Genomic DNA, 22,577 nt, shown 5'->3' on the forward strand with positions numbered 1-22,577 from the left:
GGGCTTACCAGCATTTAGAGGTCAGAGGTTTAAGTTTATTAAAGCAGAATGAGGAAAAAAACAAACAAAAACCTAGTTTTTCAAGGTGTCTCCTGGAATCCAAGTGAAGAAAATGTTGCAGGGTGAGATTATGTCCAATGTTGATATTGAAGTCAGACAGAGAACAGAAACTAGTCTTCTTGTTAATGGCTTGCAAGCATCAGTTCAGCTCAGTCGCTCAGTCATATCCGACTCTTTGTGACCCCATGGGTTGCAGCACACCAGGCTTCCCTGTCTATCACCAACTCCCAGAGCTTGCTAAAACTCATGTCCATCGCATCAGTGATGCCATCCAACCATCTCATCCTCTCTCGTCCCCTTCTCCTCCCACCTTCAATATTTTCCAGCATCAAGGTCTTTTCCAATGAGTCAGTTCTTCACATCAGGTGGCCAAAGTACTGGAGTTTCAGCTTCAGCATCAGTCCTTCCAATGAATATTCAGGACTGATCTCCTTTAGGATGAACTGCTTTGATCTCCTTGCAGGCCAAGGGACTCTCAAGAGTCTTCTCTACAGTTCAAAAGCATCAATTCTTTGGCGCTCAGCTTTCTTTATTGTCCAACTCTCACACCCACACATGACTCCTGGAAAAACCATAGCTTTGACTAGATGGACCTTTGTTGGTAACGTGATGTCTCTGTCTTTTAATATGCTGTCTAGGTTGGTTATAGCTTTTCTTCCAAGGAGCAAGTGTCTTTTAATTTCATGGCTGCAGTCACCATCTGCAGAAATTTGGAACCCCCCCAAATAAAGTCTCTCACTGTTTTCATTGTTTCCCCAGCTATTTGCCATCTATTTGTAAGAATTGTGAGAGTGAAATCCTAATTGAGGAGGGTTGATTCAAGAGGAAATGTGTAGAGTTCTACTGAAGAGAGTGAGTCTGTTCAGACAATGCTTGGTATAGATTTACCTCATGGGTTGCTGATGGGAGTAAAAGGAAAATTGCAGAAGAAATGTGGGAACTGATATTAAAAGTAAGAGGGGGATTTTTCTTTTAGAAATACTAGAAAGCTTTTTTGATGGTAATACTGATTCAAGAGAAATGCAGGGAAGGGAAAGAGCTACAGAAATGTCAAACTTGGGCCAGAAGGATCTGTCAGGCAGGAGGAGAGGCAGGCAGTAGTTAGGAACCCACAAGGCATGCCTGTTTTTACAGGAGATGAGGTGGAGGCGTGGAGTCCATGCATCATATCTGAGAGCTGGCAGAAGTTCTCTCTGCTACTTACATCGATTTTCTCAGAAAAATAGGAAGCAAGGTGGGCTGTGAGTGAGCACTGGAGAGAAGATGTTAGAGGTTTGGAGCAAGACAGCCTTTGGAAACGTAGCCGTGTAAGCGTGGGAAAGAGATTGGATCACGTCACCGTGACATGAGCTTTGGGTAGAATGCAGAGCATCACAGACATCAAAACAGTATTGATCAGACCCAAAGCGAACTGTAATCTTATCGGGAAAAAAGACAGATGAAGAAGGTACATGTGTGTGAGAGAAGAGGAGAGAATAAAGAGCCAAGGAGAAAAGCCATAGCAGACGTTTAATAGATATGAACAAATATGCAACTTATATAAAAAGAGGTGAATTCTCAATGAACCAAACTCAAGAGCTAAATGGTTTCCTCCTAAAAGGACTGCATTTTATTTATTTTTAAAGCTGATGAAACTAGTTGATTCTTTTTATGAAGAAGTAGTTTTGATAAAAATAACAGTTAAAAAATTGACTTGAAAAATTGAAAAAGGAAGAGGCTAAGAGGGAAAGAAGTACATGTCCATGTGAGTAAATATGTGTGTATCACATCCATGTAGATAAGCTATACATATAGCGGCTTGAATAAATAATGTGTGTGTCTGTTTGTTTTCACTCCTTGACTTTCTTAATTCCAAAAACGATCTGAGATAGAAACAGATTCGCCAACTCTGTAATGAAGCTTTGTCACAAGTAATCGTGTGTAGCTGTACATTTCAGGGAACAGTGGTATCAGCTAGACTAACCCACTTAATTATTAAAACGTGGTATTAAAACTAAGATTTTTTTCCTCGTAAAAGTCATCTGACATTTCATGAATCAAACAGTTAGAGTTGAAAAATAGCAGTGACAAATGCAGAGAAAAACGCAGTTTTCTCATCTATCACTTATGAAATCCTACATTTTGTCAACCAATTACCCCTGATTAGCATACCAGGACATTTGTTAGCATCATCTTTTAACAGGAAAGTTACACATATGAAGTACAAATTAATCTTCACCTCCCAACTCCCCTGTCCCTGTGAAACCATTGTTAATATCTAAGACATTTACATTTTTAAAAAAACAGTCACCTTTGCTAGAAAACGGTAATTGAATATGCCATGACCTTTGGGAGAACAGTGGTCCGCACTTATAAATCTGGCTTTGAGTCCATCCTGGTGGGGTCCAGCCTTGGGTGGCCTCTGCAGTTCTCCAGAGCTCCTACTGACCTGGGCTCCTTGGACCATCGCCTCACTCTTGGAACTGGGGAATATGTCCAGAATTGGTCCTCAAGTCTCTCCCCAGACCATGATGAAGAGGAGATTACTAACAGTGTCATGGGCCACAACCATTCTTACTATGCAAGCATTCTGAGTGTACGAGAAAAGCGCTGATTTAATCCTCAGTAACATTCACGGTGGTTTATTGTATGTCCAGAGCCTGAGTTATCATTTCAAACCAAGAACAAGTTCCTCAGTCCTGTGACATCCAATGAGCCATGATAGGAGCTAAGTGCATGGACGGCCCTGGAGACATTCCAGCAGCTTCTCCACGTGAGATCAGTCTGTAACAGATGGGACCGGGGCGACTGATTTAATTAGAATATTTTAATAGCAGGATGGCAAACATTGCACAGCTCTATCACTTAGGAAGAAGGCCATTAAATTCACCAAAGTAATTGTTTCACTGGGAGGCTATGTCAAAGAAAAAATATCTACCTGTAATATATATATTTAATTTGAAGGGAATTTCAGATGATTATGAAAATGAAGCCATTATCTAACATATGATGGTTATCTGAATCTTTATGAGAAACGGACCTTTAAAGCTCCTCAAATATTTATCTTGTCTTATTAACTGAAGCATCCTGGGCTCGGAGGTCCTTTTGACCTCTTCACTGTCCTGCAGACTTCAGCATGATGCATTAGAAGAGGAAGTAGCCTTTTCATTGTGCTCAGAATATAGATATTCTGAGACATAAAAGGCTGTTTATATAGTAAATAGCATTTATCTAAAGTTAGTGAACTCTCTGAAGGGAATAGATACACAAAATGTAATTCTTAGAGAAAGTTAGCATCCTGAAATATGCTCAGAATGAATTCTACAAAAGCAGGAAGCAAGTTAATCTCTTTTAGTTATTATTTAAGCATAAAATTTTGAAGATTTTTATTGAAAAATTTGCTATCAGCCTAAAGTTTATATTTACAGCAATAAAGATTTAGTACATTCAAAAAATATTTATCTTCTAATCCTGGTGAATAATGTATTACAAATTATCTCACAAATAGTGTCTATTACTCCATTTTGAGCAAATCCTATATGTCATACCCCTAACCTAACCCTAACCCTAACCCTAATTCCACACTGGATGGTGTCTATATGTCATAAAGTATAAAATAGCAAGTCTTCCTATGATAATGAGTAATTGGCATCACACAAGGCTCAGCACCATGGTACTTAATGGAAATTGAATTAAAGTTTCAATAGAATTTGTCAGTAAACCTTTGTAGAATCTGTTGTTCAGTTTCTGAATCAGAAAAATGCCCTGTATTGTAGAAAATGATTTAGCCTTATTCATGTATACCTGTTAGATTTTTTAAAAAATTTTGTTAGCAAATCAAAATAATCATCTAGGTTTAAGAGGAAGATACAAAAAAAAAAAAAGAGGAAGATACAATGAGATGTTTACTATGCCCATCTGTTTATTTGTCTATCCATAGATCCCTATATTTATGTAGCAAAAAAAAATTTTTAATAAAAAGAGGAATAGCATATTTACTTGCATAGTAATAGGGTTTCATGTTTTATCTTGAAATAGTGTCTTAATTAATGTATTTGTTTTTAAATAACTGGGAAATGCATTAATTACTGTTTTATTTAGACAAAATGATGAATGTTTAGTATTAAAAACCAGAGGCAAGTGAAACAGTTAAAGAGAAAACCCCTAGCCAGTAGAGATATTAATATTCACTGCTGGAATCCAGAAAGTATCATAGAGTCAGAGATGCAATGTGGTGACTTGATCAGGATGAAAGCCTAGCACTAATTATCTTCAGATCACAACTCGAGTGGATGATAATATCTCTCTTACTGCCCAAGCACAACTCAAAAGACTCAAATCTCAATTGAGGCAGCAAACTTGGGGAGCTCTGACGATAGCACATTTCTCAGTTAAAGAAACAGGCAACTGTACCATGAATTCATCGGAAGCCAGCCCACTGAAGAAGAATGCATGCTCCTGTGTTATTGAATTACACAGATCAGTGCAGTAGCTAGTAACAGGATTAGCTCTTTGCGACTCTTTGTGACCCCGTGGACTGTAGCCTGCCAGGCTCCTCCGTCCATGGGATTCTCCAGGCAAGAATACTGGGGTGGATTGCATTTCCTTCTCCAGGGGATCTTCCTCACCCAGGGGTTGAACCCAGGTCTCCCGCATTGCAGGCAGACGCTTTAACCTCTAAGCCACCAAGGAAGCCCAACAGAATTAGCTAGCCTCATGTAAAAAAAAAAAAATAGGCCTATCTCTTATTGAACTTTGAACATTAGCAGCTGGTATAAATCAAAAATCCTTTGCAGTTTGCATTGATATCAATCTTTAGAAAGTGGACAATTTGGGCCCTGGGCAGTGTGCACACCAGAGACTGTGAAAAATAAAACTAAGTGGGGTGTGGTGAGGAGAGAACGGATCCTGGCTGGTTGTGACACACGAAGAATACAAAGTTTCCAGGTGGGAAAGACCAACGATTAGTCAGACTTACCTTATGCGGTACCCGTATTTTGATGTATAAATACTTCTGATTCACTTAATCATTTAATAAACTGCATGTGGTTCTAATATCCTGTTTCACTCATTCCCAAGGAAAGATTTTGTTGCTCAGACCATAGTCCTGGCTTAAAGAACTCTTTCCAGTATTATTAGAGCGTGGTTGACAAAGTAGTCTAAGCCTCCGGTACCAAGAATGATCAGAAAAGGCAGGTGTCCTCCCACCTCCCTCCCCATCTCATCCCTCTGGGTCATCCCAGTGCACCAACCCCGAGCAGCCTGGCTCATGCATCAAATCTGGACTGGTGATTCATTTCACATATGATAATATACATGTTTCTGTGCCATTCTCCCAAAGTATCCCACCCTCTCCCTCTTCCACAGAGTCCAAAAGATGGGGAACACATGTACACCCATGGCGGATTCATGTCAGTGTATGGCAAAACCACTATAATATTGTAAAGTAATTAGCCACCAATTAAAATAAATAAATTTATATTAAAAAAATAAAAGGCATTTAACAAAAAAAATTTATCCTGTGAACTAAAAAAGATCTTGAGAAACTACAATAACGTTACAACTAAGTAAAATATTTTTATGAATCACTTGTAAAAAAATAAAAGAAAAGGCAGGTGTCACCTATGAAGCCTACGACCGACTTTATTCACACCATTCCTGCAGGCGTCTGCTCTGCTCCACACCCATATGAAGCTAAGGACCATCTCTTCACTTCTTCCCTTCATCAGTGGTTTTCCTACCACTGAAAGGTCTTGCCCAGATGTACAAAAGCCACATTTTTTATTTCCCCTTATTACAAAAGTAAAGATATACAGTAAAAAATTTATAAAGCATGTCAAATGTAGGAAAACAATTGCATCCTTTCTAAATATCCTTCTTAAGGCTGGTTCTCTGCTAATACAATAATATGCCACTAAAAAGAAATGTGTCCACATTGAAATCACTTTTCCATTTTTCCCTCTATAAAATATGACAAATGGAATATTTGTTTATATGGCCAGCAATTGAAATAGTGTCAGACTTTGAGATCTTCTGCAAATCTTTATTGAGTCACTGGAAGAATTAAGCCAAACACATCTTCTGTACCTTGTGAAAATGATGCTAATATCTGGCTGATAATAAAGCCAAAGCTTCAGGCTACAATTATTGAGGAATAGATATTAGTTTCACCATGATATATCTCATCTCTCTTTCTGCCTCTGATGAGTCAAGTGCTTTGTTTCCTGACTTGTACTGTGTAGGAAATTAACTAGAACATATGAAAATTAAGCCTGCTAACATAGACTCAAGAATACATTAAAACAGTGAAATAAAAATAAGCATCTGGGTTGCTAGAGAGCTTATGTGGTGGTGCAGTGGTAAAGAATCTGCCTGGCAATGCAAGAGAGGCAAGAGATGCAGGTTTGATCCCTGGGTCAGAAAGAGCCCCTGGAGAAGAAAATGGCAACCCACTCCAGTATTCTTGTCTAGAAAATTTCATGGACAGAGAAGCCTGGTGGGCAACAGTCCATGGGGTCATAAAACAGTCAGACACAACAGAGTGTGCACACACACACACACACACACACACACACACACAGTGCTACTATCTAATATGTACAGAGTTAATTTGCACAGTAAAAACAGTATACTCTAGTTGGGAGAAAAGATGTACAATTTTGAACAAGAAGAGTAAATTGAGAAATGTCATTAATATTCAAATAATGAGGTACATTTATTTATTTGCTATGAATCTGGAGAAATGAGAGACAATAATATTCCATGCTTGTGTTCAAAGGCTTTAAGGAGGCAAGTTCTTGAGTGGTTTACATTTGGCTACTGGGTTATTTAGCAAATTATGTGTTTGCAGCATGCCTTGGAATGACCAGGTGACACCTCATTGGTTCTGTGTCAATACTGGAGAAACGCAGAGGATGCTTCAAGAAGCAGTCACTAGCCATCTCTGATAGAAGTGGCTTCTTAATGAGCATTCCATATTCTTAATCTAATGATTGGTATCCAGTGCCTCGGTTACTGGATGTTTACCAACACAATTCAGAAATCACAATGACAGCACGACATTGAAATTTTTGTTTCTAAGGGAGAAAAATATCTTTTCGGCACAGTTATGACATGATTAACGTTGGGTTCCAATAAGTGAGTTTCTTTTTAGATTGGATATAGTGGTCAATGAAGACAACCTGATTTAACGGGCCTCATCTGTTTGTGGGTTTCAGATGTTTACCATCCAACTAAGAAGCCTAAATGAGGAAAGTCGTTCAGTCTTGTCTGACTGTGACCCCATGAACCCCCCAGGCTCCTAGGTCCATTGAACTTCCTGGGCAAGAATACTGGAGTGGGTTGCCATTTCCTCCTCCAGGGGATGACCCCAGGGAACAAACCCTCATCTCTTGCACCTCCTGCGTTGGCAGACAGATTCTTTACCACTGTGCCACCTGGGAAGCCCTTATTTAGTGCCTAAGGTATGCCTTAGAGAAGCATTATGTTATCTTATTTGATCCTTATAACAACTTTATAAGGAACCAGGTCTCAAATTTTTAAAATCATATTTTACTTAGTAACATTTACAGTAGGTATTTTAATTAATGTTTAAATTCAAAACTGATTTTCTTTCTACTAAAGTCCACCTAAAAGATCATTTAGCTTAACCCATTTATTTTACACAAGAGAAAACTGAGGAGCTGAATATTTAAGTAATTTGCCCTTTCCTATGTAATTGGCATAGTTAAACTTCCACAGAAAATTAACCAGAGAAGAAATTCCAATTCAAGAACCAGTAGAAAAAGAATATACGATTGAGCATAGATTGTATCTTGCTCACCTAATAGGGCTATCCATTTTCTTCGCTTGATTTTAAACCTAATCAAAAATGGAAGCATTCTAAGCTTAATACAACAGATTTTCCAAAATCCTTTTTGAAGTCTCATGCATACAACCTTTCTTCTCTTGAGATTAAGCCAGGCTATGGTTGCTGGCTTACTACTGGTGAATATAGGTAGGACTTTTTTTTGTTTTTGAACTTTAGTTGGAATTTTTATGATAAACAACTTTCCTTAATGTTAATAAGAAGCTTAAAACTATTTGTTCCATAGTAGACTGAAGCTCTAGCCTAATCTTAACTCAGGTGTTCTTAAACTGGGATCCACTGAACCTTAAGGGATTTTTGGCTAGTCTTTTGGGGATTCATGAACTTGAATGAAATTTTAAAAAGTATTTTTACTGTCCTTTAAAATTTAGCGTTTCCTTTGGCATTCCAAGCTGGTATTAAATCACAGTAGTGCAAAGAGTTCTAAGTAACTTTGTTACCAACATAAATCAGAAGTTTTCATATTATGTTCAAGTTATCTGAATATATAAAAAAATCATGTATACACACCACTACTTTGAAATTATGAAATTTATTAATTTTAATATGCTAATTACATTTCAATAAATTGTTTTCCTTTGTCATCCTATGTATGTTATTTTGTATGTAAAAAAATGTTGGAAGCCTACAAGATTCACTGGATTGCCAAAGGGATTCAGGGATCAAAAAACTACTAAAATAAACTATTAGGAATTCTCCATACATATTTATTTCTTTCTGAACATACTAAAAATGAACCCAAAGTATGATCAGTGCACTTAACTTACCAAAATTCTCCTTTCAAAGTTGCATAGAAAATAAAAAATATGCACTGCTATTTCTCTCTTTTCTTTCCTCTGAGAACTGAGCTCAAGGAATCGTTAGTAACTGATTCATCACAAAATAAAGTGCGTACTAACAATTTGAATAGCTAACATGGAGTACTTACTTTTATTTTTACAAGTAGCCACTGAACTCAACTTCCATAGTATTGTCTACATGGCAATAAATGCCACAGTACATCTCCTTGAAAAGTGTATATTTTTTCTGAAGGTCTAGTTCCTTTAGAGTTCTGCGCAGCTAATGGTTCCATCTGGTCTTAAAATCTTTCATTTGGATTTCTTTCACTGGTCTCACCAACCCAGTTTGAGAAACACTGATGCCATAGAAACTGAAGCCCCTTATCCCAGATTTTTCATTATATCAAATTGATTTATAAATTTTCATCAAAAAAGTGCCCCTGCTATTAATATATATATAAATATAAATATATATATATATATATATTTTTTAAATTTGATTGTGTAAGATATATTGAGCTTCTCAGAACATGTGACTGTGGATTCATCACCCATTCAGGCCAGTTAACTCCATTCTGGAATGAGGCCACAGATGCATCTCAATCAAGACCATTTATCTTACAAAATTTACCACAAATCTCAAAGAATGTTCATAAGAAGAGTCTGATTAGATGGGGATGGGCCAATTATCACTGGCAGAAACTTAGAACTTGTCATTTATGAGCCATACTTAATGTTCTTTGCTTAAAATCCCACTTTGGAAGTTTATATTGGATCTCTAGAGAGGTCTAAAGGGCAGAGTGAGTCATTGAAAGTGGAAACAGAAACTATGAACTACACAGCTAAAATCAGTTAAGAAAATAAACTGTATGTTATATTTACTTTACCACAATTAATGCAAAATAAACTTTAAAAAGTGGAATCAAAACCTGTTAATTTCTGCTCATGAAATCCACTGAAGACATGAAGATTTGGTTTCAAGATGCCAACTTTTGCTAGTTTCTGGTTAAAATTTAAAACTTTGTAAAGGGATATATGATGGCATATAATACATATATATATAATATGACATTTATGTCATATATTATCTACTCAGACTAATGTCTATTTCTACAAACATGTCTAAAATGTATTTAGCTAGCACTTTGAATTTTTTATAAATGTTTAAGATAGATAGGTAAAAAAGGACTTGGTTTCTCTTTCACTACACTTAAAATAATCCAGAAGTGACAGAGGAAATCTAAATCATCCTTATCTGAATATGTGATTTAAATGTTGGGTATTTTAGCATGAAGCTCGGCTGATTCATGATTCGTCCATTTTGTCTTCCCCTTTCATTCTTCCGTGGTTTCTCTAAGTTCCAAGGAAACCATGCTAGTGTGATAGCCTTCAGGAAGAAACGTATGCTCCATTATCATCTTTTGTCTCTGGCAACACTTGTTTAGTCCCTAACTCGTGTCCCACTCTTTTGCAAACCCATGAACTCTAGCCTGCCAGGGTCCTCGGTCCATGGGATTCTCCAGGCAAGAATACTGGAGTGGGTTGCCATTTCCTTCTCCAGGATATCTTCCTGACCCAGGGATCAAACCTATGTCTCCTGCACTGCAGGCAGATTCATTACCGCTGAGCCACCAGAGAAGCCCACTTATTGAGATGCAATTGAATTTAGCCAATTTAATTGGGTCACCTAACATGACATCTGGTTCTGATGACTATGAACTCTGCTGTGCCTTCTGGGCATGGGATCTTGGCACTTAGACGCTACACTTATCTCTCTTAAGAGCAGTTTCTTCTGCTACATGAGCCTCGTAGACCTACTCCTCCGTTTCCCCTCCCTACCATTCTAGCTATCTAGTCTTCATAACAAACCACTTTTATGGTATAAGAAATATTTTATCATATTCTTGGATTCTGAGGAGCAGGCATCCAGAAAAAACCCAGTGGGGACAGCTCGTTTCTCCTCTGAGCTCTTTTGGGCTTCATCTGGAACACATGACGTCTGGAGACTCGAGTCATCTGAAGGGTTCTTTCCTTTATCCACATGTCTGAGCAGTGAGGCTGGCTGTTGGTTGCAACCTCAGCTGGTCCTGTTGGCCCAACACCTACGTGACGTTTCTCTTGGCTGCTTGGGCTTCCTTATAGCACGGATGGCTGGGTTTTAGGGGAGAAAAAAATACAAGGGAAACAGGCAGAAGTTGTTTGCCTTTTATTACTTAGCACTGGAATCACACAATGTCACTTTTCCTGTTGGTAAGCCCACCAGATTCAGGAAGAAACACAAACCCCTCCTCTTGGTGATGGGAGCATCAGAGTCACTTAGTTAAGACAGCATGTGGAAAAAAGGAATTGTTACAGCTGTCTTTCAAAAATACCACCTGCCACACCCACCTTAGGGAAAACTTGATTCCTTATCTGAACCAAACCAAGGTTGTCAGAATTTTCTGAAGCTGACTTCAAGCCCACAGCGTATATCTCTTCTTCTGGTTTGGCACCGTCATATGGAGCCTCTCTTCAAGGTCTGAACATTCATGGGCTACCCTTGGGAATATAGAGGCTTCTCTACTCTCAGATTTCCATCAAACTCATGTGTGGTCCAACTCTACCTCACTGAAGGGAGCAGATGGGTGGGTGGGTGTGTTGGACTTCTTTTCGGCTTCCATCAGCCGCTATAGACTAGAAACTTCCCCTGCCTATCCACTGAGACCTTTATTCATCTGTTTCAGAAAACAAAGAATGTATCTGCATATTGCATTCTTACTCTGATATTCATTATTTACCTTTTCTCTGTGTTGTAAATATTTGTTCTTTGCATTCTTGGAATCTTTAAATCATTTTTCTTTCCTCCAAATCCACATTTATATGAATCAAGAGTTCACAGAAGGCTTTACCTAGCTTTGGATTTTTAAAGCTTATTTTGGAAGTCAAAGCCAATTATTTGACTATTTGTTCATATTTTGTAGTTTTTTTTCCCTTTACTGGGCAGTAACTCAGTATTATTTTAATGATAGAGGTAACTGAGAGTAAAACAGAACCAAGAAAGGGAAAAAAAACAGTTGAATAGAATTTCAAAATGCCATTCTGCTACATTTGCAGAAAGACATTTATCTATATTTACCATTATATAACCAATAGAATTTGACAATGATAAGTTTTCCAATATAGTATTTATTATGAGTAAGTCATAATAAAATATATTAATCTAATCTTGACACATGTGCAATTCCTAATTATACTTTATATTTTTAATTGTTTATTATATAATAATATGACCTCTAATTGTATATATTTAGGTCATATCAGAGTCTAAGGAAACCCAGGAATATTTAAGAAAGTTTGCTTTTTGACTCAACTCATCTTTTTACTCTCTAATTTGATGTAACTTCTATTTGTTGTGTTAATATATGTTATACAATTTTCTAACTATGTGAAAATGCAATATTTAATTTATGTTAATTTATATAATTTATATATTACAAGTTTATGTAAATTTATATAAATATGTAATTTATACTAAAAATAAGTTACAATTAGTTGTCAAGTTCTCATAGTAGCAAATTATGAGGTTTATCCTGGCTTCGTTAATTGAATATTTTACATCTCTCTAAAATACTGACATATATATGATTAGATGATATTGTCCTTATTGTGTGTGCTCAGTCATGTCCAATTCTTTTTTTTTTTTTAACTTAATTTACATGTTTTTATTATTATTATTATTTTTTAATTTTATTTTATTAGTTGGAGGCCAATTACTTCACAACATTTCCCAATTCTTTTTTAATATCATGGACTGTAGCCCACCAGGCTCCCCCGTTCATGGTATTTTCAAGGCAAGGATACTGGAATGGTTTGCCATTTGCTTCTCCCGGGGATCTTCCCAATGTAGGGATCAAATATATTTCTCCTGAATTGGCAGATGGATTCTTTGCCATTTGAGCCATTGATGAAGCCCTTGATGATATGCTTGGGTAAAATTTCTATAATACTTTGAAGTAGATTATTAAATACAGGGAAGATAGTTGTAGACATAGACTTGGAGACTGTTTTCAGTGTAATCACAAACTTACAGGCTATTTTTAGGAGATTTTTTTTTTCTAAAGCAAAGGAGAAATATACACAAAAATACTCAATTAAAGACTTCTGATTTCCAGTTTGACATGTAAAGAGATTGAAATTCACTATTCCTTCTCAACAACATATGAAAAGATGAACAGATGGAAAAATTAACATTTAAAAAAAGACTATCAAAAAAAGAGATGACACAGGAGAAGCCACTGCCTCCAAGATTGGAGAGACAGGTGAACAAAGAGAGTCACAGCTTCTTGGGACCTGAAAAGAAAACCGCCAATATAAGCTGTGGACTTTTGGTGATGTTGTTACCTCAGGGTAAGTACATTTCTTGTAACAGATGTAGTATTTGATGGAGGAGGTTGAGAACGGTTTGGCGGGGGGATGCTATGCATTTGTGGGGGAATCTCTGTACCTTTACCTGTTTTGCTGTGAACACACAACTCCTCTAAAATATGAAATCTTAACGCAAAGGTTTTTTAAAAAATTACTCTACTAATATAAAGCTGAAAAAGTTATTGAAAAAGATATGATGATATTCCTGGAAATATTCTGTGATGAGAAAATGAAGCATTTCTTCAATTTTTCATTAGACTCCAGATTGTTACTGGTAGAATTCCCATATGCATGTGCATGAACACACGGAAACACGCACAGAGGGAGTGGATGAAAACAGAGAAGTTAAATATAAAAAGTAAACCAAGAAACAGATCAGTAATTGAGGGAAAGAAGAGGCCCAGCCTTTATCTTCTAAAGTAGTAGTTCTGATAACAGTGTTCAGACCCTTGTGGTCCCCTGGATACCTTCATTGTAATAGGCAAATTATTTTCCTAATAGTACTGAGCAGTTATTTGTTTTTCTGATGGCGTTGGTGTATGTGTCCGCCTTGTAAAGCAGCTTGGGTAAAACTTCTGGCTTCTTGGTGCAAATCAACGGAGTGACCCTAAACCACAGGTAGCCATGGATTTCTTCACAGTCAGGAACGTGTAAGGAAAACATAATGAGAAAATGTATTCAAGACTTTCCTAAGTGAAACATAAAAATTATGACTTTTGTTAAATCTTAACTCCCTGGTAATGCTGTTGTAATCTCCTGAGCGATGAGAGGGAGGCATTTACAAAGCATTACTCCTGCATATCAAAGTATGATGATTGCTCCCTCGCTTGCGTAATTGTCTGAATTGCAAGACAAACTAGCTCTTTTATTTCACGAGGCACCATTTTCACGAAAGATTGACAGAAAAGCTCTGTTTATTTATTTATTTTTTAATAACGAACAGAGGCATTGAACTTGCCGCTTTAAGAAAAAACATCTGACAGGGACTGCTCAGGTGGTCCAGTGGCTAAGAGTTCCCTTTCCAGCGCAGGAGGTGTGGGTCTCATCCCTGGTTGGGGCGCTAGGATCCCACATGCCTCATGGCCAAAAAACCCAAACACAAAGGGAAACAATACTGTAACAAAATCGGTACACTGTAAAGTGGTGTGTGCACACTCAGTTGCTTTGGTTGTGCTCGATGCTTTGCATCCCTGTGGACGTTCGCCCCTCAGGTTCCTCCATCCATGGGATTTCCCAGCTAAGACTAGAGCGGGTCGCCATGCCCTCCTCCAGGGGATCTTCCTGACCCAGGGTTTGCACCCGCGTTTCCAAAGTATCTTGCCCTGGCAGACAGATCTTTAACACTAGCACCACCTGGGAAGCCCTCGTTTCGTCCTTATCTGTGATTATATTATTTTCTTCTGACTTTTCTCCTGTCCTTTTATTACTCCTTTCTGGTCTCTTTCAAGTATTTTAAAATATTGGTGTTTCTTACAGTTTACTCCGAGCCGTTTATTGTTCCCCTGTAGCTTCTCCCTGGTGGCTGCTCTGAGAGAGGACCCATCTGCTCTGGGTGGCCCCGTGCATTCTCACCAAGGGCGTCAAGCGCAGACAGCCCGGCCCTCCTTCTCCCCTGGGGATTTCTTCGGATGGTGTTTTCAGTGAGAGGATCTGAAGGATGAGAGACAAAGAGCACGCTGACTTCTCTTCTGATGCAAGCAGTGGATCGCTCAGTCTCGGGGTTACTCTTCTCAGCGCGGCCGGCTGTGTGTGCCAGCATCCATCGTGGGCCGCCTGCATTGCCTCCTGGAATCTGAGTGGCTTGGCAAGCTGGCAGAAACAAACAAGAACCTCTGGCTTTCCTGTTTCAGTTCTAACCAGATGCCAAGTGTCTTCTGCCAGCACCTAAGAAACGGTGGCAGGCAGGCTTGCTAACTTTCAAGTAGAATAAAACCCTTGACCTCTCTCAGTTCTTGAGTGTAACCCTTTATTTCACCTGGGGTTCCCAACAAAAGTCACAAAAGCAAGGACTTTAAAATACATGTCTTTAACCTGGATTACTGTCCCAGCTCCAGATAATCTACTAGAACAATAGAAAAAAGATACATTTCATTCCTATTTTGCTCAAAAGTAAGGTAATTCATTTCCTCACTGGGTGTAAAATCCTTGAAGTATGCGTCAGACCTTCTACATCTTGTATTTGCAGCCCTATATTTTCCATTAGGTCATAGCTATACTTCAGTAAGATCCTCAATAAGAATTAGTTATCAGTGATAGTATTTCCTTCTTTGATGCTCTACTATCAGCTAAGAATTCCCAAGCAATAATTTAAGATCCCACAGAACCTTGTTTTTTTTTTTTTCTCTTGTTCCATATTTTCCAGAAATATAATTAATTTAGCTTTAGAGTTTTCTCACAAGTTGTAGCCCTAACCCATGCCCTTTCAAACAGTGTACCTCTGATAGTGTCTGAAAACTTAGTTGAGCAGAGAGCTATAGTCAAGAGTTCTGTTCAAATGCACAAAATACAATATGTTGGTTCCAAGATTGCAGTTTCCACTCATGGCTGGTGTGATCATGGTCCAAAGCCAACTCTTGGTATGGACACAGTACCCGTCAGTGAGGAAGAAACAATATCTCTCGTAATGACATTTTAGTTATGGTTTCAGAATCCAAATTACTGACACATTTTGCTTAGTGAAAAATAAAACAATGAAACTTTGAAATCACAATTAAGGCTAGGGTCATATTTCAGGAGAGTTTGAACAGAACATTTGCACAGAACAGAGGAAACTCCCAGAGACATTTACAAAAAACTAAAAGTTGGTTTGAATGATGACCAAGTGATATCAATGAGGCGTTCTTCCATTGAAGTCATGTGATTTTTTACTACATATTCTTTCAGAACCAAGCTTTAGGGCTTTCATAGCAGGATTCTGGTAGCCCCATGAAATCTACAGATTGTTGTAGTAGTTTCCATGAATATACATTCTATTTTCTATCTCTGCCAACTATGCCTGGTTAATAACCATCTTCAGGATGAGGCATATTCCAGAAATTAAAACCATCCCTTGATTTTGTCATGGCTAGATAGTCCTTTAAATTTGGCCACCAGAAAAACAGATTCAGCTATTATTCTAACTTAAACTTTGTTTGAAATGAGACAGAGAGAAAAGAACATATTATATATATATATATATATAAAGTGAAAGAGAAGTAGCTCAGTCGTGTCCAACTCTTTGCGACCCCATGGACTGCAGCCCACCAGGCTCTTCTGTCCATGGGATTCTCCAGGCAAGAATACTGGAGTGGGTTGCCATTTCCTTCTCCAGGAGATCTTCCTGACCCAGGGATTGAACTCGTATCTCCCACATTGTAGGCAGACGCTTTATCATCTGAGCCACCAGGGAAGCCTGTGTATATGTACATATAAAATACAAATGCAGGCACACCTCAGAGAACTTTCATGCTCTGTGCCATGCTACTACAAGCAAATACCACAATAAAGAAAGACACCCAAATTTTTGGTTTCCCAGTGCCTATAAGAGTTACATATATACCATACTGTAGTCTGCTAAATGTGCCACAGAATATGTCTAAAGATGACATATAACCTTGACGGGAGCACTGTGGGAGCAATGACTCCACGAGAGATTGGCCCAGACTTACCCACGGGTGTCCAGGAGCCTCCGGTGGAGGCGTGGGTTGGCCGCGGCCTGCTGCAGTGTAGGGGGCATTGAATGCCTCAGGACTTACATGGAATCTTTTGGAGGAAGTTCCATTATCTTCATTACCTCCACAATAGTTTGGCCTTTGGTCAAACAGGAAGGGAACACGGCCCCTCCCATCAACAGAAAATTGGATTAAATAGTTACTGAGCATGGTCTGGCCCAACAGAAAAAGACCCAGTTTCCCCCTCAGTCAGTCTCTCCCATCAGGAAGCTTCCATAAGCCTCTTATCCTTCTCCATCAGAGGGCAGACAGAATGAAAACCACAATCACAGAAAACTAATCAAACTGATCACATGGACCACAACCTTGTCTAAATCAATGGAACTATGAGCCATGCCGTGTAGGGTCAGCCTAGACGGATGGGTGGAGAGGTCTGACAGAATGTGGTCCACTGGAGAAGGGAATGGCAAACCACTTCAGTATTCTTGCCTTGAGAACCCCATTGACAGTAGGAAAAGGCAAAAAGATAGAACACTGAAGGATGAACTGCCTAGGTCGGTAGGTACCCAGTATGCTACTGGAGATCAGTGGAGAAATAACTCCAGAAAGAATGAAGGGATGGAGCCAAAGTGAAAATGACATGCAGTTGTGGATGGGACTGACGGTGGAAGTGAAGTCCGATGCTGTGAACAGCAATACTGCACATGAACCTGGAATGTTAGGTCCATGAATCAAGTTAAATAGGATGTAGTCAAACAGGAAATGGCAAGAATGAACATCGACATTTTAGGAATCACAGAAATAAAATGGACTGGAATGGGCAAATTTAACTCAGATGAACATTATAACTACTACTGTGCACAAGAATCCATTAAAAGAAATGGAGTGGCCATCATGGTCAACAAGAATCTGAAAGGCAGTGCTTCGGTGCAATCTCAAAAATGACAGAATGATCTCTGCTTCCTTGCCTTGAATAGTTTCCAAGGCAAACCATTCAATTTCACAGTAATCCAAGTCTATGCCCCAACCAGTAACGGTGAAGAAGCTGAAGTTGCATGGTTCTATGAAGACCTACAAGACCTTCTAGAACTAATACCAAAAAAAGGTGTCCTTTTCATTATAGGGGACTGAAATGCAAAAGTAGGAAGTCAAGAGATACCTGGAGTAACAGGCAAATTTGGCCTTGGAGTACAAAATGAGGCAGGGCAAAGGCTAATAGAGTTTTGCCAAGAGAATGCACTGGTCATAGCAGACACGCTCTTCCAACAACACAAGAGAAGACTCTACACAGGGACATCACCAGATGGTCAACACCAAAATCAGATTGATTATAATCTTTGCAGCCAATGATGGAGAAGCTCTATATAGTCAGCAAAACTGTGACCAGGAGCTGACTGTGGCTCAGATCATGAACTCCTCACTGCCAAATTCAGAATTAAATTGAAAAAAGTAGGGACAACCACTAGACCATTCAGGTATTAGCTAAATCAAATCACTTACAATTATACAGTGGAAGTGAGAAATAGATTCAAGGGATGAGATCTGATAGACAGAGTGCCTGAAGAACAATGGACGAAGGTTCATGACACTGTACAGGAGGCCGTGATCAAGATCACCTCCAAGAAAAAGAAATGCAAAAAGGCAAAATGGCTGTCTGAGGAGGCCTTACAAATAGTTGAGAAAAGAAGAGAAGCTAAAGACCAAGGAGAAAAGGAAAGATATACCCATTTGAATGCAGAGTGCCAAAGAATAGCAAGGAGAGATAAGAAAGCCTTCCTCAGTGATCAGTGCAAATACAGGAAAACAATAGAATGGGGAATACTAGAGATCTCTTCAAGAAAGTTAATGATACCAAGGGAACATTTCATGCAAAAATAGGCATACAAAGGGCAGAAATGGTATGGACCTAAAAGAAGCAGAAGATATTAAGAAGAGGTGGCAAGAGTATACTGAAGAACTATACAAAAAAGATCTTCATGACTCAGATAATCATGATGGTGTGATCATCACCTAAAGCCAGACATCCTGGAATGTGAAGTCAAGTGGGCCTTAGGAAACATCATTACGAACAAAGCTAATGGAGGTGATGGAATTCCAGGTGAGCTATTTCAAATCCTAAAAGATGATGCTATGAAAGTGCTGCACTCAATACGTCAGCAAATTTGGAAAACCCAGCAGTGGCCACAGGACTGGAAAAGGTCAGTTTTCACCCCAATTCCAAAGAAAGGCAATGCCAAAGAATGTTCAAACTACAGCATGATTGCACTCATCTCACACGCTAGCAAAGTAATGCTCAAAATTCTCCAAGTCAGGCTTCAGCAATACGTGAGCCATGAACATCCAGATGCTCAAGCTGGATTTAGAAAAAGCAGAGGGACCAGAGATCAAATTGTCAACATTCGTTGGATCATCAAAAAAGCAAGAGAAATTTAAAAAACGTCTACTTCGGCTTTATTGACTATGCCAAAAACTTTGACTGTTTGGGTCATAACACACTATGGAAAATTCTTCAAATGATGGGACTATCAGATCACCTTACCTGCATCCTGAGAAATCTGTATGCAGGTCAAGAAGGAACAGTTAGAACTGGACATGGAACAACAGACTGGTTCCAAATTGGGAAAGGAGTACATTAAGGCTGTATATTATCACCTTGCTTATTTAACTCATATGCAGACTACATCACACAAAATGCTGGGCTGGATGAAGCACTGGAGTCTTTTGGAATCAAGATTGCCACGAGAATTAGCAATAACTTCAGATATGCAGATGACACCACCCTTATGGCAGAAAGTGAAGAAGGACTAAGGAGCCTCTCAATGAAAGTGAAAGAGGAGACTGAAAAAGCTGGCTTAAAACTCAGTGTTCAGAAAACTAAGATCATGGTGTTGGGTCCTATCACTTCATGCAATTAGATGGGGAAACAATGGAAACAGTGACAGAATTTATACTTTTGGGCTCCAAAATCACTGCAGATGGTGACTGCAGCCATGAAATTAAAAGATGCTTTCTCCTATGAGAGAAGCTATGACCAACCTAGACAGCATATTAAAGAGCAGAGACATTACTTTGCCAACAAAGGTCCATCTAGTCAAGGCTATGATTTTTCCAGTAGTCATGTATGGATGTGAAAGTTGGACTTAAAAAAAGCTGAGTGCTGAAGAATTGATGCTTTTGAACTGTGGTGTAGGAGAAGACTCTTGAGAGTCCATTGGACTGCAAGGAGATCCAACAAGTCAACCATAAAGGAAGTCAGTGAATATTCATTGGAAGGACTGATGTTGAAGCTGAAAGTTCAATACTTTGGCCATCTGATGTGAAGAACTGGCTCACTGCAAAAGACCCTGATGCTGGGAAAGATTGAAGATGGGAGGAAAAGGGAATGACAGAGGATGAGATGGTTGGATGGCATCACTGAATCAATTCGCACTGGTTTGAGTAAACCCCAGGTGTTGGTGATGGACAGGGAAGTCTGCCATGCTGTAGTCCATGGGGCCACATAGAGTCGGACATGACTGAGCGACTGAACTGAACTTAACTGAACATTAACTGAAGGGTTTCTGCAGTGGCTCTGTGGGTAGAGAAACTGCCTGCAATACAAGAGAAAGCAGTTAGATCTCTGGGTCAGGAAGAGTCCCTGGAGGAGGAAGGAGCAACCCAGTATTCTTGCCTGAAATATCCCATGGACAGAGGAGTCTGGCGGGCTACAGGTCAAAGTGTCACAGAAATTCGTACATGACTGAGCAACTAACGCACAAGCTTAATTTAAAAATACTTTTTTTTTGCTACAAATTACTGACATCACCTTAGCCTTTAGTGAGCTGTAATCTTTTTGCTGAAGGTAGGTTTGTCTCCGTGCTGGTGGCTGCTGACTGATCAGGTTGATAGTTGTTGAAGATTGGGTGGCTAACATAATTTCTTTAAATAGGACAACAGTGAAGTTTGCCACACAAACTGACTCTTCCTTTCATGTACAATTTCTCTGTAGCATGCCATGAAGTCTGATAGCATTTATCCACAACAGAGCCTCTCTGTTGTCTTTACTGTATCCACCAAATTTACATAATGTTCTAAATCCTTTGTTGTCATTTCAAAAATCTTCCTAGAGTCTTCCCCAGTAGATTTCATCTCCAGAAACTACTTCCTGTGCTCAAGCATAAGAGGCAGCAGGTCTTCTGTGAAAATGTGCTCATGAGGTTACATTGTTGCAACATCTTCAGGCTCCACTTCTAATTCTAGCTCTCTTGCTGTTTCCACATCTGCTGTTACTTCCTTCATTGAAGTCTTAGAACACTTCAAAGTCATCCATGAAGGCTGAAATCAACTTCTAAACTCTCCTTAATATTTTTGCCTCTTCCCATTCCCAGGTGGCTCAGTGGGTAAAGAATCCACCTGTCTAATGCAGGAGATGCGGGAAACTTGGGTTCAGTCCTGGGTCATGAAGATCCCTTGGAGGAGAGCATGCAAACCATTCCAGTCCCATTCCAGTATTCTTGCCTCAAGAATATCATGGACAGAGCAGCCTGACAGACTACAGTCCACAGGGTCACAAAGAGTTGAACAAAACTGAAGCGACTCAGCACATATCCATGAATCACAAACACTGCAAATGGCATCTAGGTTGGTGGATTCTGTCCGGAAGTCTTTCAATTTATTTTTCCCTGTTCTGTCAGAGGAACTGCAATCTATGGCAGCTATAGCCTTATGAAATGTACTTCTTAAATATTGAGAGTTGAAAATTAAAGTTACTTCTTGTTTGATGGGCTGCAAAATGGACTTTGAATTAGCAGGCATGAAATCAGCATTAAACCCACGGTACATCTCAATCAGAGCTCTTGGGTGACCAGGTGCATTGCCAAAGAGCACTCATATTGTGAAAGGTATTTTTTCCTGAGCAGTAAGTCTCAACAATAGGTTTAAAATATTAAGCAAACCATGTGGTGAACAGATACTCTGTCATCCAGGCTTTCATTTCAGTTCAGCTCAGTCGCTCAGTCGTGTCCGACTCTTTGTGACCCCATGAACCACAGCACACCAGGCCTCCCTGTCCATCACCAACTCCCAGAGTTCACTCAAACTCATGCCCACTGAGTCAGTGATGCCATCCAACCATCTCATCCTCTGTCATCCCCTTCTCCTCCTGCCTTCAATCTTTCCCAGCATCAGGGTCTTTTCCAATGAGTCAGCTCTTCGCATCAGGTGGCCAAAGTATTGGAGCGTCAGCTTCAGCATCGGTCCTTCCGATGACCTTGCACTTTGATGTGATGGAGATGGCTTCTTTCCTTAATCCTGTGAATCCATCTCTGCCAGGTCCAAACTTTGGCAGCTTTCTTCACTTTGTCAGCCTCAATAGACTGAAAGGATGTAGGGACTTGTTCCAGATTAGGTTTTCATTTAAGAAAGCGTTGCGATTGGTTTGATTTTCTACCCAGGCCGCTCAGATGTTCTCCATATCAGTAGGAACAGGGTATTTTGCTTTCTCACCTTTTGTGTGTTTATTTCCTTCAAGAATTCTTCCTTTGCATTCACAACTTGGCTATTTGTTGCAGGGGACCTTGTTCCCTGGATGTAAACAAGATGCCCTGAAGTAGGTGAATGGATAAGCAGTGGTAGATTTAGAAAAAGAAATATTTTCAGGGCTGAGTAGTCGTGAAAAGGCCTTAAATGCATGTTAACCAAGGGAAGGAAGCCAATCTGAAGAGTCTACAAGCTCTACTACCAACTACAGTAGGGTATGTTTTTGAAGAAAATTTCATGAGTGCTGGATAGAGGGAATCATGATTCGTGCTAGATAAGCCACAATTGTATAAATAATGCAGCTGCACAGAATAGTATATT

This window comes from Muntiacus reevesi, chromosome 11 (genome assembly GCF_963930625.1).
Source record: "Muntiacus reevesi chromosome 11, mMunRee1.1, whole genome shotgun sequence".
Taxonomy (NCBI): Eukaryota; Metazoa; Chordata; class Mammalia; order Artiodactyla; family Cervidae; genus Muntiacus; species Muntiacus reevesi.